The sequence below is a fragment of the Nicotiana attenuata genome, chromosome 6, assembly GCF_001879085.1.
Source record: "Nicotiana attenuata strain UT chromosome 6, NIATTr2, whole genome shotgun sequence".
In the NCBI taxonomy this organism is placed as follows: Eukaryota; Viridiplantae; Streptophyta; class Magnoliopsida; order Solanales; family Solanaceae; genus Nicotiana; species Nicotiana attenuata.
In genome coordinates, this window is record NC_031994.1 from 5,181,829 (window position 1) to 5,199,346 (window position 17,518).

Consider the following 17,518-nt stretch of genomic DNA (forward strand, 5'->3'; position numbering starts at 1 on the left):
TTTAGAAATAATAATAACTCCATTCAACATATAACACATTCCATCCGCACTCATCTCGAGTGAACTTCAATCACTAGACCATGCTGTCTCAAACCCCACGAACCATTTCATACCTCCCAAAGGCTACACTGCAAGTCAAAACATCATAGAACATTCTATGCCTCTTCTCATAAGCTGTTACAAAACTTGATTCTTAACCGTACCTATAGGCTCGAAATCACTAGGCACTATGCTTTGCCCCTTTGAATCCACTAGGACCGTTGCTGAGAGCCACCCGTTCTGACTTGGCCCCGAATATAATCAATTCCATAAATCTCCTAGCACATGAATACCCTCTCGATGAAGCACCCGGCAGCATCATTTCCCTTGAAACCCACCTATACAAGGCATTTCCCCAAGTCTGAACATGAGCCAGTAAGGCCAACCATAGCACACCTTTAACAATTCTGTTGCTCGAATTACTACTTATGTTCTTTCCATAGCTGAACTGACCCATCAATATGCTAATAACGAGAAACCTCGAAAGTAGTTAACCATGCAACCCAATCATAGGCGGTGGGACTCTCCCACATAGCTTGAAACCACTGATACAAAATCTCTGGAATTCACCAGTATTCTTTTTCTCATATTGACATAACCTTCCGCCATCAACCGCTAACATTCTCGGAATCTTTCTATAAACCCCTTTTTATACTTTGAATCATCAACCACATTCGCAAGACCGATCTCTTTGCTGTATAACCAATAGAATTTACGCAGAAGCTTCGCCAACCATGCAACCCCCGATCTGCTCACTAGAGATAACCCACCTGTGGGATTTACGTGCCTACGTCTTCCAACACTGCTACACGGGGTGCAATCACCATGACATTAATGACCAATCCTGTGTCCAAGCTCACTCTATAGCTGCTCAAGTCCATTCACCCCTCGTGGACATCAATTAAGTGCGCGGCAACATCCTTCCAATTCAAAGTTTGGTTATATCCTTCTTCATTTCAAGCCGCTCCTTTCCGTTATATCAAATCTCCTATCGCATAATAATTCATACCTCAAATTAATCCGTAGGCCCAAATCATCAATCACTAAAATTCCCAAATCACTCCATACTCTCCCACTTTGGCGAAACTCACCCCTTTAGTAGACTACTCGACCTTTGCTTCTTATACCTGGCCTTCTAGAAATTTCAACCACCGCCTGACACTCCCCACATGTCCTTCCTCATCCTTTGCTGCTCAGTTGTTGCCTTAAATAAAATCTATCTTCATGGCACTTGAACCCACAATTGCTGCTAACTTTAAACCTTTCCGAAGATCACCTTCCTCGAACCGTCAATATTAGAAACACTGATTCAATCCTAAACTACCGCACCATGCGATATTTGACAGCCGCTTCTTCAATACTATTTCACAATATCTTACCCCAAAGGCGAATTGTAGAAGATCATAACACCGACGAATTTAGTACGTTCAATTAGGACAACGACACCTCATCATTGAAGAAAACCCCACCACGCTCGCAAATATCAAGTCTCGTTACTCCATCAGCCCACATCTGACCATTGTATGAAGAACTTGAGGTGGGAAAGGGGGTCGGTGCAGAGTGCGAGCATCTTCAGGCGGAGGTGTTGTCATTACAAGCCGAACTTGATAAGAATGCTGCCAGAGTTGAAGTTTTGAGTGCAGAATGGACGGGGAAGTTAGCCGAGCTGGAGAGAAAAGTAGCCGAGCTGGAGAATGTCGAGCTCGAGCGTCGGCTTTGGCAAGAGCGACAGCATTAGAGGACACTATCCACATCCTCCAATCTGAGTAGGAATCCGAGAGGGCAACGGCCACGCTGAGGGAGCGCAGCTTGAGGAGCGCATTAGCGAGATCGACCGGGAGGCCTCAAGCCTAGGGGACTGTATCGTGGCGCTTGAGGCTGAGAGGGCGCAGTTGTTGGCCCAGGTCGAATCCGCCTCTACCGCCGTTCCTCACTACATGCATGAGCTTTGGGTTCATACCGAGGCCCAACGGGACATATACAAGGGTTTGTGGGAGGTGGGAAATGTTTCTGAAGCCGCTTTTGAAGAAGCTCGGGCTAAGGCGCGAGAGGCTCGTGTCAATTGCGGCTATGAACCTGCAACACCGGAGGCTGGCGAAGATGTTGATGCCAAGGATGGGTTGCCTGAAGACGAAGATGGGGAGGGCGGCAGCGATGTCGCCGAGTAAAAAGTTGCTGCGGCTTTTATAATAAAATTTTTGTTCATTTTCTTTTTTTTTTTTGAAGGCCTGTTTCGGCCTTTTGTAAGGTGCGGTTGTTGCGCGTGTATATGTAAATAAACAGTGGCTTCGCCTTTGTATATCTTTTGATTCTCTTTCCCCTCCCCTTGCTTGTTATATATCTCTTTGTTTTGGCGTAGACCTTCGGACTATTTTTTTGATGAGTCCCTGATTTTTCGATCTGGGAGTTTGACCTTGACGGGGTCGAGTAGGGTCTCGTCACATGGGTCCGAGTGAAGTCGCTTCGGATCTGCACATCCGGGCGAGGTCGGCTTTCAATTTGCTGCTTTTGGCGGTATCATCCTTCATTCAAACGAGGTTGAATTCGGATCCGTCCTTTTGAGCGAAGTCAGTTTTGATTTGAACATTTGAGTGGGATTAAGTTGAGACTTGCCGATTTAGGCGAAGTCAACTTTTTCGTGTGTACTCGAGCAGGTATGAACTTGGAATCGTTGTCTGGAGTGAGGTCCATTTCTGGCCCTATTTGAATGAGTTCGAATTTGGGGTCGCCGTTTTGGGCGAGGTCGACTTCTGACTTATATTTGAACAATTTCGAGCTTTTCCTTTTATTTGACTGTGGCCGGTGGCCGTGAAGGTACTGTTTCGAGCGAGGTCGAATTGTAACCTACTTGTTTTGACGATGGCCAATGGCTGTAAAGGTGTTAATTCGAGTGAGATCGAATTGTAACCTATTTGATTCGACGACGACCAGTGTTGTAAAGGTGTTAACTCGAGCGAGGTCGAATTATAACCTATTTGATTCGACGACGGCCAGTGGCTGTAAAGGTGTTAACTCGAGCGAGATCGAATTATAACCTATTTGATTCGACGACGGCCAATGGCTGTAAGGGTGTTAATTCGAGCGAGATCAAATTGTAACCCATTTGCTTCGACGACGGCCAGTGGCTGTAAAGGTGTTAATTCGAGCGAGATCGAATTGTAACATATTTGATTCGACGATGGCCAGTGGCCGCAAAGGTGTTATTTCGAGCGAATGTCGAAATATTAACCCGTTATAATTCGAGCGAAATCGAATTTCTCCTTTTGGCGATGGTCGTTGGTCGTAGGGGTGTTATTTCAAGGAAATGTCGAAATGTTAACCCGTTATAATTCGAGCGGAGTCAAATTTTCCTTTTGGCGATGGCCGTTGGCCGTAGGGGTGTTATTTCGAGCAAATGTCAAAATGTTAACCCATTATAATTCAAGCGGAGTCGAATTCTCCTTTTGGCGATGGTCGTTGGCCTTAGGGGTGTTATTTCGAGCAAATGTCAAAATGTTAACCCGTTGCGTCATTGTTATGTATATTTTTTGGAGAACTTTATGCGTCGCCTTACTGTTCGTGCATGCGTCGGGGTGAGCCTCGGTGTGCTCGGCTTCATTTGTTTGGGGAGAATACCAGGCGTTCCCTGGGTGAGTCCCAGTTGGCTTAAATTTGCTTTCATTGGAGAGTTATTGTGCACTTTCTGGGTAAGTCCCAGTTTGCTTAACTTCGCTTCTATTGGAGAGTTGTTGTGCACTATCTGGGTGACTCCCAGTTTGCTTAACTTCGCTTCTATTGGATAGTTGCTTGTTCTTTTTGTAGTTGTTCTGTACCGCGCCATTTCTATTATTTGCGATATGCTGCGGTTTGGGGCGGTTTTGCTCAGTCATTACTTGCGGGGCGGTATGCTACGGAACCATCTCAGGGGTGTTTTGGAGGCGGTGGTCCCTCGCTCGCTTGCCCGTGCGAGTGCACGCATTCCTGTTTGAACCAACAAAAGAGTGAAGATAAACCAAAATGAAATTTTCTGTTACCTCGCCCAACAAGTCAGTGAAAGAAGGAGCGGCGTTGTAGGGTTACTCGCTCCGCCTGGTGCTCGAATTGTGGCTTTAGATTTGGCGGCCTTTTCACGGGTTGGGCCCACCTCACTCGCTGAAGTGTAGAAATCGAGTCCCGGTCCGATCTTGTTCGATTTGCACAAACAACAAGGGAAACATGTCACACTTCTTTCGTAGACCATCTATGGCGTGTGGGGGAGTGTGAAAATAGGGTAGGGTGCACCTGCTCTTTCAAAGGACCGCATAGCAGGCTGTCGTACCTTCCCAAAGTGTGGGAATGCGGGTCGGTATATAAGGTAGATACGTCAAATGGGGCTGCGGTCACGCCAGACAACCTTGATCCCATTTTAGACGTGCATATGTCGTGCTAGACCCATCGTTACAAGTGAGTCGGGGGTTTTGCATAGACATTGGTTATAACTTCTACTTTATGCAGCAACCTGACCTAGATTGGTGCGGTCGTCTCGGAGGCTTACCTACCACTCTTTCGAGTTGGTGGTAGTGCCGAGAAGGTGAGGCCACGACAGCCTGGTAGCGATATTTCGCTGGTTCTGGAACTACAAAAAATGTGATATTTAACCACGAAATTATTAGCTACAATAGAAAGAGCGTCACTAATTATTCATTTTCCGTGACAAAAATAACAATTCGTACTTAAATGTGTGAAGGGTATATTTTTAGTGGCGAATTCAAATTTCGTAGCAAAAATTTTGTCTATTAAAGTTTCCCACCAAATAAATGAATTGGCGCCAGATATTGAGTAATATTAGCCACAAAATTAAAGGTATTGGTGACAAATTAGTTTTGTCACTAATGTTCTAGACAATTTGTGACAAATCAGTATTTGTGGTAAAACTAATTATATTTTGGATACGAATAAGTTTTGTCACTAAAAGTTTGCAATTAAAATGGCGACAAACTAAAAATTGTAGTTAAATAGTGTAAAATTTAGCCATAAAATTTTATAATTTTTGTGACCTTAGTTTTTGTCACTAAAGCATAAACAATTAGTGACAATCATAGTATCGTCTCTATTTAATCCTCGAAACTATTAGCTACCACCGAAAACTCATCACTAATTATTGACTATTTGTGACAAAAATTACACCCGTACTTAAATACACCGGTGACATATTTTTAGTGACGAAACATAAATTTCGTAGCAGAAGTTTTGTCTACTAAATGTTCCCACCAAAAAATTGGTTTAACGCCAAATATTAAGTAACATTAGCCACAAAATTAAAGACATTGGTGACAAATTAGTTTCGTCACTAATGTTGTAGACAATTTGTGACAAATTACTATTTGTCTTGAAATTAATCATAATTTGAATACGAAAATAGTTTCGTCACTAAAAAGTTAATTCTTTTTTACTTTCAGAATTTTTGAAACAATTTCATCCCTCCTTGAATATACCTCTTTAATAATTGTTCGTGTTAGAACACGCGCGTTGCGCGAATAATTTGACAGAATATTAATTTTATAAAATTATGATCTAATAATAAAATATTAATTTAATAAATATTAGTTGTTGTTCTATTATTTAATATAGTGTACATAAATATAACAAAATCAAAGGATACACATTATATAGTCATCAAATAAATTGTATGTTCCTTATTTATTCTTTATTACTATTTAATTAGAAAGTACTTAGTACTATATATAATATAACATTTTATTAACTTGCCTATTGACTTAATATTTTGATACTACTATTCTTTTAATATAATGTAGATATATATTTTCTTACACTGGAAAATCTACGAATATTTTTAATAATTCTTAATTTGTGTTATATATATAATACACTTATCTTNATTTGTGCATCTAGCATGAGTAGCTAAACTCACTAGCTAGGGTTGTGGCTCAACCCTAGTGTGGGTAATTAATGGGTGCTGCAATCTAAGGCTAGATTGATATTGGGTGTTTGCTATTTGGGTTAATTTTAGGTTTTCATTAAGGATTGGTGGTTGCAAACACTGATTCTAGCTTGGTGGGTTTGACTTTTCTTGAGAGAGAGAGTCTATAAACCCCAAAAATTGACCCAACAAGGAATGAGGATGGACCCATGAGAGATGGTAGTCCCAATTAACGGGTTAAACCTCGAGAGAGTAATTACCCTACTTGAACCCTAGTTGCTTGGTCAACATGGCCTACCCAATTGGTCTCGAGAGAGTCAATTGGGCAAAATCACTCTCTCTACCGAGAGTTGTGAGAGTGGGTACAATTGAGAAAAGGTTATAGCATAAGCCCCAAATATGTCAATTTACCCTTAGTAGCATCTACCCGTTGATTAGCCACCTAGGTAATGCTACGACCCTAGTGCCATTCTCTATATTAATTACAACTTAGTAATATCTCCATAGCATAATTTAGCTTTAAATATTAGTCTTAAAGTAGAAGATATAAAAATCAAAAACCGAAAATGTTAGAAGTGATACTAGAAGCACAACCACAATTCTAGACTAAGCAGATAATACAACTCCCTCTCTAGCTCCCTGTGGAAAATCGATCCCGATCCACTATCGGGTAAAAGCTGTTGCGACCCGCTCTTCCTACCTTAGTGTAGTGTTGAGTCGGCAGCGATCAGATACCGTCCTGTAGTCCCAAATATAAATATCCAGTGGATCTCCCGGGATACCATCCCGTAGTCCAACTCATAGTGCGCGGGGATCTACCGGAATTCCGATCCGTAGTCCCAAATGTAAATACTCAATACCGGGGGAATCTACCGGGTGCAGTCCCGTAGTTCCAATTTAAAAGTGCAGGGGGATATCCTGGAATACAAATCTGTCATGACCCATTTCCACAAATAGGTCATGAGGGCGCCTGACACTGTTGTCAGGCAAGCCATTGCGGAAAACATTTCTAAAATTTCTTATGTTGCTTCTGTTTAGAAATAAGTGAGATAAATACTTAACTTGGAACTTAAACCAGAAAAGAAACGAAATACTGTAAATAATATGATTACACAACCCCAAAATAATCGTCTACCAAAGTGTGTGCCAGAACCTGGTGTCACAAGCTACGGGCAGCTAGTAGAATATACATCCAAAGAATATCACACTATCCTACTGTCTGAATCCAAATAGACAGAAAATATAAATACAAAGGAAAGACTTCTTCGGTTGCGGGTCGACATGAAGGGAAAGCAGCTCACCGTAGAAGTCCCAAGTCCGCTCACGGATGCGCACCAGTATGATAACCAGATCCACCTGTCTGAGATCCTGTACATTTAAGTACAGAAGTGTAGCATGAGTACATGAACAATATGTACCCAGTAAGTATCCCGTCTAATCTCGAAGAAGTAGAGACGAGAGGTCGACTTGATACTCACTAGGGTCAGATAATATTATAAGTATAATTTTAACAATGAAAAATCTTTAATAGGCAAGAGTTTACAACAAGGCATATAAGTCATATTCTCACTAGGATTCCAATTAATCAATTACTACAGTTACAATTATCAATTCATTCCGGGCCATGAAAGGCAATACCAATATTTAACACTCTCAGGCAAAGCTATATAAGCATGCGCAAATATGTCGAGGCGACGGCCCGATCCAATAGAAATAAACTGTGCACTTGCCGAGGGTCGACGACGCGCCTATAGATGCATCTATTCATACCGAGGCGATCGGCCCGATCCACAAATAAGAAGAAATATCAAGTATACACACAAGGCACATCGATAGTCATTAATGCCAAGCATGACTTCAACAATTATACAAGTACTTTCTTATTCCCTTTTTAAATCTCTAGCATATCCTAGGTGCTCGTAGTAAAAGATAATATAGAGAGTCATATAAAATAAGCATGATGTGGGTCCTAAACTACCCGGACAATTAACATAGTAGTAGCTACGCACGGACTCTCGTCACCTAGCGCGTGCGTAGCCCCCGCATTTAGCAACAATTACTCAATTATTAATCCTATAGGGACAGTTCCCTCTTACAAGGTTAGAAAGGAGACTCACCTCGCTCCAAAGCGCATTTCCAATATCAAGAACAAGCCCAAGCTCTTAATTCGGAGCCGAACGATCACAAACTTGAAGTGCTATGTTGAAATCCTCTCTTCGGAAGCCCCATAATCGCCTAAGTGTGGAGTGTGAAATGATAAAAATGGTGTTGAGTTCGAATTAAATGAAGGCCACTGCCCAGCGATTTCCGCTTCTGCGGTTTGGGGACCGCATCTGCGATCCCGTACCTGCGAAAATGGAGCCGCATCTGCGGAACTGGGCAAGAGAGGGTTGGACCGCTTCTGCGGTCTCAGGCCCGCATATGCGGAACCGCTTCTGCGGTTATTGGTCCGCTTTTGCGGTTTGGGCCCTAAATGGTTGGACCGCTTCTACGGTCTGGGGGTCGCTTAAGCGGAACCGCTTCTGCGGTCCCTGGGCCGCTTCTACGGTTCCCCTTGGCCTGGGCCCTTTCGCTTCTGTGGTGGGCTGACCGGATCTGCGGTCCCGCTTCTGCGGTCCAAGAACCGTAGATGCGGTTATGACAGAAGCAGCAACTTCAGCTCATCTTCAATTTTCCTACTTCGCTCGAACCTCGCTCGTTTGACGCTCGAGGCTCCCGAGCCCCGCCCGAACATACCGACAAGTCTGAAATCACGAGGCGGACCTACTCGAACCCTCGGAACTCCCAAAACAACGTTAAATCTTGGAATCACCCCCTAAAACATAATGAATTAAACTATTGAATCTTCAAGTTCTTAATTCTCCTCTAACGGGTCAAAATGCCCTTAAACTACTCGGATTGGCGCCAAATATTACGGGTAAGTCATAACTGATATTTCGGACCTATACCAAGTTTCGGAACCAAAATCCGAGCCCGATACCTAGGAAATCAATGAGTACTTAGTTTCTTTAATTCTTTAAAACTTCAGTTTAACAATTTCACATAAAAATTCATTACTCGGGCTAGGGACCTCGGAATTCGATTCCGGACATACGCCCAGGTCCCATATTTTCCCACTGACCCTCCGGGACCGTCAAATCACGAATCCGGGTCCGTTTCCCAAGAAAGTTGACCGAAGTCAAACTTGGCCTTTTAAGAAAATCTTAATGAATCAAATGGACATATTCTACTCGAAAACTCTTCCAACTCCCGAACCAACCGTCCCCGCAAGTTATAAATTAGTTAAAGCAAGTACATGAGGCTTTATTTAGGGGAACGGGGTTCTAAAAAGCAAAAGGACCGGTCGGGTCGTTACATTCTCCACCTCTTAAACAAACGTTCGTCCTCGAACGGATATAGAAAGTACCTGGACTGCTGAATAAGTGGGGATATCTGCTCCGCATGTCCTCCTCGGACTCCCAGGTCGCCTCCTCGATCGGTTGGGCCCTCCATTGGACTCTCACCGCAGAAATCTTCTTGGACCTCAGCTGGCGATCCTGTCTATCAATAATAGCAACTGGCTCCTCCTCATAGCCCAAACTCTCATCTAACCGAATGGTGTTGAAGTCCAACACGTGGGATAGGTCGGCATGATACTTCCGAAGCATCAAGACATGAAAAACCGGGTGAACTCCCGCTAAACTAGGGGGTAAGGCAAGCTCATAAGCCACCTCCCTAACTGGTCTCAACACCTCAAAGGGGCCAATGAACCTTGGGCTCAACTTGCCCTTCTTCCCGAACCTCATAATGCCCTTCATGGGCGAGACTTTCAAGAGAACCTTCTCGCCAACCATAAATGATACATCCCGCGCCTTCTGGTCCGTGTAGCTCTTTTGCCTGGACTGAGCTGTGCGAAGCCTCCCCTGAATCAAATTTACCTTATCCAAGGCATCCTTTACCAAATCTGTGCCAAGTAACTTAGGCTCACCAGGCTCAAACCACCCGATAGGAGAACGACAACGTCGACCATATAAAGCCTCGTACGGGGCCATCTCTATGCTGGACTGGTAGCTGTTGTTGTACGCAAACTCCACTAAGGGCATGAACTGATCCCACTGCCCTTCAAAGTCAATCACACATGCTCTAAGCATATCCTCCAAGATCTGCACTGTCCGCTCCGACTGTCCGTCGGTCTGAGGATGGAATGCTGTGCTAAGCTCTACACGAGTCCCCAACTCACTCTGCACGGCTCTCCAGAAATGGAAAGTGAGCTGAGGGCCTCTGTCTGATATGATGGACACCGGCACACCATGCAATCGGACTATCTCCCGAATGTAAATCTGAGCATACCTCTCCGCTGTATAAGTAGTCGCCACTGGAATAAAATGGGCCGACTTGGTCAACCTATCCACAATGACCCACACTGATCAACCTTCCGCAAAGTCCGCGGTAGCCCAACTACGAAGTCCATGGTGATGCGTTCCCACTTCCACTCTGGTATGGGCATCTGCTGAAGGAGGCCACCTGGCCTCTAATGTTCATACTTGACCTGTTGGCAATTCAAACACTTAGTCACATACTTCACTATGTCTTTCTTCATTCCCCGCCACCAGTAATGCTGCCTCAAGTCACGATACATCTTCGTAACTCCCGGGTGGATAGAATACCGCGAACTATGTGCCTCCTCTAGGATCCTCTCCCTCAGACCATCAACATTAGGAACACGTAGACGACCCTGGAGTCATAAAATGCCATCCTCACCAATAGAAACCTCATTGGTGCCTCCCTGAAGTACCGTCTCTCTGAGAACTGCCAAATGTGGATCGTCGAACTGTCGGGCCTTAATCTCCCCCAATAATGAGGACTGAGCAACCACACATGCTAGAACTCGCCTGGACTCTGAAATGTCCAACCTCACAAGCCTGTTAGCTAAGGACTAGATGTCCAGAGCTAGGGGCCTCTCCTCTGCTGGAATGAATGCCAAGCTACCCATGCTCTCCGCCTTTCTGCTCAAGGCATCTGCTACCACATTCGCCTTGCCCGGATGATAAAGAATGGTAATGTCATAATCCTTCAGCAACTCAAGCCACCTGCTCTGTCTCAAATTAAGATCCCTCTGCCTGAATAAATGTTATAAGCTGCGGTGATCGGTGTACACCTCACAAGGCACCCCATACACATAGCGCCTCCATATCTTAAGAGCATGAACAATCGCTGCCAACTCCAGATCGTGCACAGGGTAATTCTTCTCATGAATCTTCAGCTGACGCTAGGCATATGCAATAACTCGCCCCTCCTGCATCAACACACATCCAAACCAACGCGCGAAGCGTCTCAATATACCATATACATCCCCGTACCGGAAGGCAATACAAGAACTGGTGTCGTAGTCAAAGCTACCTTGACCTTCTGAAAGCTCTCCTCGCAATCATAGGACCAAATGAATGGGGCACCCTTCTGGAAAAGTCTAGTCAAGGGTGATGCAATAGATGAAAAACCCTGCACAAATCGCCGGTAATAACCTGCTAATCCCAGGAAACTCCTGATCTCGGTCACTGAAGCGGGACGTGGCCAACTCTGAACTGCTTCAATCTTCTTGGGATCTACCTTAATACCCTCTCTGGACATAATATGCCCCAAGAATGCCACTGACTCAAGCCAAAACTCACACTTGGAGAACTTAGCATACAGCTTCTGCTCCCGCAAGGTCTGAAGCACTACTCTCAAATGCTGTTCGTGCTCCCCCAGGTTACATGAGTATATCAAGATGTCGTCAATGAAGACGATAACAAAGGAATCGATATAAGGCCTGAACACCCTGTTCATCAGGTCCATAAATGTTGCGAGTGCATTGGTCAAGCCGAAAAACATCACCAGAAACTCATAGTGGACATATCTAGTCCTGAATGCAGTCTTCGGAACATCCGAGTCCCGAATCTTCAGCTGATGATACCCTGACCTCAGGTCGATCTTAGAGAACACTCTGGCTCCCTGCAACTGGTCGAACAAATCATCAATACGAGGCAACGGGTACTTGTTCTTGATGGTGACCTTGTTCAACTGGCGGTAATCAATGCACATCCGCATGGTCCCATCCTTCTTCTTCACAAATAGCACTGGTGCGCCCCAAGGTGATACACTGGGCCTGACAAATCCCTTTGCTAACAACTCCTCCAGCTGCTCCTTCAACTCCTTCAACTTCTTAGGAGCCTTACGGTACGGCGGAATAGATATAGGCTGAGTGCCTGGGGCCAAGTTAATACAGAAATCAATATCACGATCCGGAGGCATGCCAGGAAGATCAGAAGGAAATACATCGGCGAACTCTCGGACCACTGGCACTGAATCAATCATCGGAGACTGCGGTGACGTCTCGAACATAAGCTAGATAGGCCAAAGACCCCTTCTCGACCATCTGTCGAGCCTTCAGGAAAGAGATAACCCTGCTAGGCATATCCACTGTGGAACCTTTCCACTCCAATCTCGGCGATCCTGGTATCACTAGTGAAACAGTCTCGGCATGGCAGTCAAGGACGACGTGATATGGAGATAACCAGGCCATGCCCAGGATGACCTCAAAATCAATCATATCAAGCAACAGAAGATCTGCCCTAGTCTCGAAACCACAGAAAGTGACCACACAGGACTGGTAGATCCGATCCACAACCACAGAATCACCCACAGGAGTGGACACATGAACAGGAGTGCCCAACGGCTCAGGAGAAATAACCAAGAAACGAGCAAACAGAGGTGATAGATATGAGTAGGTAGACCCCGGATCAAATAATATCGAAGCATCTCTACCACTGACAGAAATAATACCTGTGATGACGGCATCTGAGGCCAATGCATCTGGCCTGGACGGAAGAGCATAGAATCTAGTTGGAGCGCCGGCTGTCTGGCCTCCACCTGACTGGGGTATAGCTGGCTGACCTCTCCCTGTCTGGCCTCCACCTCTAGGACGGCCTCTACCCGTCTGCCCTCCACCTTTAGGTGGTTGGGCAGCTGGTGCTGAAATCATGGGCTGCTGACACTGCTGCACTGCCTTGCCCCGAAGTCTGGGGCAGTATCTCCTCATGTGACCGGGATCTCCGCACTCGAAACAACAGCGCAGGGCGGCAACCTGCTGCCCTGATGGCTGACCCTGATAACCCGTAGACCTGCTGGAAGAAGCCTGGATAGCCGGTGGACGACATGAACTCTCCGGCATGGCACTGAAATAAGAATCAGAAGGACCTTGGGGACCTGAATACCCACTGGAGGAACCCTGAATAGCTGGCGGGCGGTAGGAAGTCTCTGGCATAGCACTGAGATAGGGGCGTGCTGGAGCCCCCCGGGCAGGTGGTGGTGCTGAAACTGGTGGCCTACTAGGCTGGCCCCTCCCAAACTGACCTCTGCCCCTAGCTGGGGCACCTCTAAACTCACCGGAGAACCTAGCTCTCTTATCCTGCTGTATCTGCTCTCTACCCCTCTGGCGATATCCCTCAATCCGGCGAGCAATCTCGACCACTAGCTGATACTCTGTGCCCATCTCCACCTCTCGAGCCATACTAAATCGAATCCCGGGCTGCAATCCAGCGACAAACCTCCGCACCCTTTCCGCATCTGTAGGAAGTATCATGAGTGCATGGCGGGACAACTCGGAAAACCTCGCCTCATAGTCATTCACAGACATCTGACCCTGCTCGAGCTGCTCAAACTGGTACCGCAACTCCTCCCTCTCAGAGGGCGGGATATACCTATCCAAGAACAACTGTACAAACTGATCCCAAGCGATGGGAGGAGAACCCGCTGGCCTGCCAAGAACATAGGACTGCCACCATCTACGTGCCCTGCCCTCAAGCTGAAAAGTAGTGAAGTCAACTCCATGCGACTCCAATATCCTCATGTTGTGCAGTCTGTCCCTGCACCTGTCTATGAAATCCTGAGCATCCTCATGACGCTCACCCCCGAAGACTGGAGGATGAAGCCTGGTCCATCTGTCCAACAACTTCTATGGATCACCATCCACAGCTGGCCTGGGCTGGGGTGCCACTGCAGCAACTGGCTGAGCCCCATCTGCGGGTAGTGCACCCGGAGTCTGATATACTGCACCTGCATGGCCTGGAGCCTGAGCAGTAGGGGTCTGGGCTCCCCTCCTGCCTGTGAAGTGGCTGGGTCTGCTGGAAATAAACCAGCCTGAGTCATAGTGTCCATGAACCGTAGCATGCGGCCCATGACCTCCTGAAATCCCGGTGCTGTCATGAAATCCGCCGGGGTAGGCTCAGCTGCGGGCACCTCGCCCTGCTCCTCAATAATAGGGTCCCCCACAGGATCTGCCGGTGGTGCAACTGGAACGGCTCTGGGACGCCCTCGTCCCCTACCACGGGCCGGTGCCCTCCCCCGGCATCTACCTCGGCCTCTAACAACGGGGGGAGCAGCTCCTCCCGGGTCCGGAACGTCGGAGGTGCGAGTTCTCACCATCTGTGAGAGAATAGAAGAGGGAATTTAGTACACTAAGCACTGCACGACAGGAAATGAATAAAGAGTAGTCTTTCCTAATATCCTATAGCCTCTCGAAGATAAATACAGACGTCTCCGTACCGATCAATCAAGACTCTATAAGGTTTTCCCGTAACTCGTGAGACCTACGTGAAACTAGTGCTCTGATACCATGTTGTCACGACCCATTTCCACAAATAGGTCATGAGGGCGCCTGACACCGTTGTCAGGCAAGCCATTGCGGAAACGTTTCTAAAATATCTTATGTTGCTTCTGTTTAGAAATAAGTGAGATAAACACTTATCTTGGAACTTAAACCAGGAAAGAAACGAAATACTGTAAATAATATTATTACACAACCCCAAAATAATCGTCTACCAAAGTGTGTGCCAGAACCTGGTGTCACAAGCTACGGGCAGCTAGTAGAATATACATCCAAAAGAAAATCACACTATCCTACTGTCAGAATCCAAATAGACAGAAAATATAAATACAAAGGAAAGACTTCTTCGGCTGCGGGTCGTCATGAAGGGAAAGCAGCTCACCGTAGAAGTCCCAAGTCCACTCACGGATGCGCACCAGTATGATAACCAGATCCACCTGTCTCAGATCCTGTACATTTAAGTACAGAAGTTTAGCATGAGAACATAAACAATATGTACCCAGCAAGTATCCCGTCTAATCTCGAAGATGTAGACACGAGAGGTCGACTTGATACTTACCAGGGTCAAATAATATTATAAGTATAATTTTAACAATGAAAAATCTTTAATAGGCAACAGTTTACAACAAGGCATATAAGTCATATTCTCACCAGGATTCCAATTAATCAATTACTACAGTTACAATTATCAATTCATTTCGGGCCATGAAAGGTAATACCAATATTTAACACTCTCAGGCAAAGCTATATAAGCATGCGCAAATATGCCGAGGCGACGGCCCGATCCAACAGAAATAAACCGTGCGCTTGCTGAGGGTCGACGGCGCGCCTATAGATGCATCTATTCATACCGAGGCGATCGGCCCGATCCACAAATAAGAAGAAATATCAAGTATACACACAAGGCACATCAATAGTCATTAATGCCAAGCAAGACTTCAACAATTATACAAGTACGTTCTTATTCCCTTTTTAAATCTCTAGCATATCCTAGGTGCTCGTAGTAACAGATAATATAGAGAGTCATATAAAATAAGCATGATGTGGGTCCTAAACTACCCAGACAATTAACATAGTAGTAGCTACGTACGGACTCTCGTCACCTAGCGCGTGCGTAGCCCCTGTATTTAGCAACAATTACTCAATTATTAATCCTATGGGGACAGTTCCCTCTTACAAGGTTAGAAAGGAGACTCACCTCGCTCCAAAGCGCACTTCCAATATCAAGAACAAGCCCAAGCTCTTAATTCGGAGCCGAACGATCACAAACTATTTAAAATAAGTAAGAACTAGTCAATAAAGGCCTACAAGGTCGAATTCTAACTATTTAAGTAATTTCCCAACCTTTTCCACAAGTTTCCTAAATTCCGACCCCGGGCCCACGTGCCCGGATTCCGATATTTTTCGAAGGAAATTGTTCTCTACAACCTAAGGATCAATAATATATGATTTCTAGTCCATTTCATAACAAATTTCATGTTTAAATTTAGTTTTATTAAAACCCTAGGTCTAGCTCTAGCCCTTTGATTTTATCAAATTTTTAGTGTTTAATCTACCTAATATACACGTATTTAAGCTAATAATGAATGGGAGTAACTTACCTTGAAGTGCTATGTTGAAATCCTCTCTTTGGAAGCCCCCAAATCGCCTAACTGTGGAGTGTGAAATGATAAAAATGGTGTTGAGTTCGAATTAAATGAAGGCCACTGCCCAGCGATTTCTGCTTCTGTGGTTTGGGGACCGCATCTGCGGTACCGCACCTACGAAAATGGAGCCGCATCTGCGGAACTGGGCAAGAGGGGGGTTGGACCGCTTCTGCGATCTCAGGCCCGCATATGCGGAACCGCTTCTGCGGTTATTGTGCCGCTTCTGCGGCTTGGGCCCTAAATGGTTGGACCGCTTCTGCGGTCTAGGGGTCGCTTAAGCGGAACCACTTCTGCAGTTCCTGGGCCGCTTCTGCAGCTCCCCTTGGCCTGGGCCCTTCCGCTTCTGCGATGGGCTGACCGCATATGCGGTCCCGCTTCTGCGGTCCAAGAACCGCAGATGCGGTTATGACAGAAGCAGCAACTTCAACTCTTCTTCAATTTTCCTACTTCGCTCGAACCTCGCTCGTTTGACGCTCGGGGCTCACGAGCCCCACCCGAACATACTGACAAGTCTGAAATCACGAGGCGGACCTACTCAAACCCTCGAAACTCCCAAAACAACGCTAAATCTTGGAATCACCCCTTAAAACCAAATGAATTAAACTATTGAATCTTCAAGTTCTTAATTCTCCTCTAACAGGTCAAAACGCCCTTAAACTACTCGGATTGGCGCAAAATTTTACGGGTAAGTCTTAACTGATATTTCGGACCTGTACCAAGTTTCGGAACCAAAATCCGAGCCCGGTACCTAGGAAATCAATGAGTACTTAATTTCTTTTTAATTCTTTAAAATTTCAGTTTAACAATTTCACATAAAAATTAATTACTCGGGCTAGGGACCTCGGAATTCGATTTCGGACATACGCCCAGGTCCCATATTTTTTCACGGATCCTCCGGGACCGTCAAATCACGAATCCAGGTCCGTTTCCCAGGAAAGTTGACCGAAGTCAAACTTGGCCTTTTAAGAAAATCTTAAAGAAGCAAATGGACATATTCTACTCGAAAACTCTTCCAACTCCCGAACCAACTGTCCCCGCAAGTTATAAATTAGTTAAAGCAAGTACAGGAGGCTTTATTTAGGGGAACGGGGTTCTAAAAGGCAAAACGACCGGTCGGGTCGTTACACTAGTTCATTAAGATGTGATAGTAAAGAAAGGGATCAATGGGGGATTTGCATCTATACCCGCTTTTTGGGTCACGTTTTAACTTCTACCCGCTTTGAAAAAAAAATTGCAAGCGTACCCACTTTTTCGCGTAACTTCAGCATACGAGCCTGAAGTAGCAAAGGCAATCACACAAACTTCAGCATT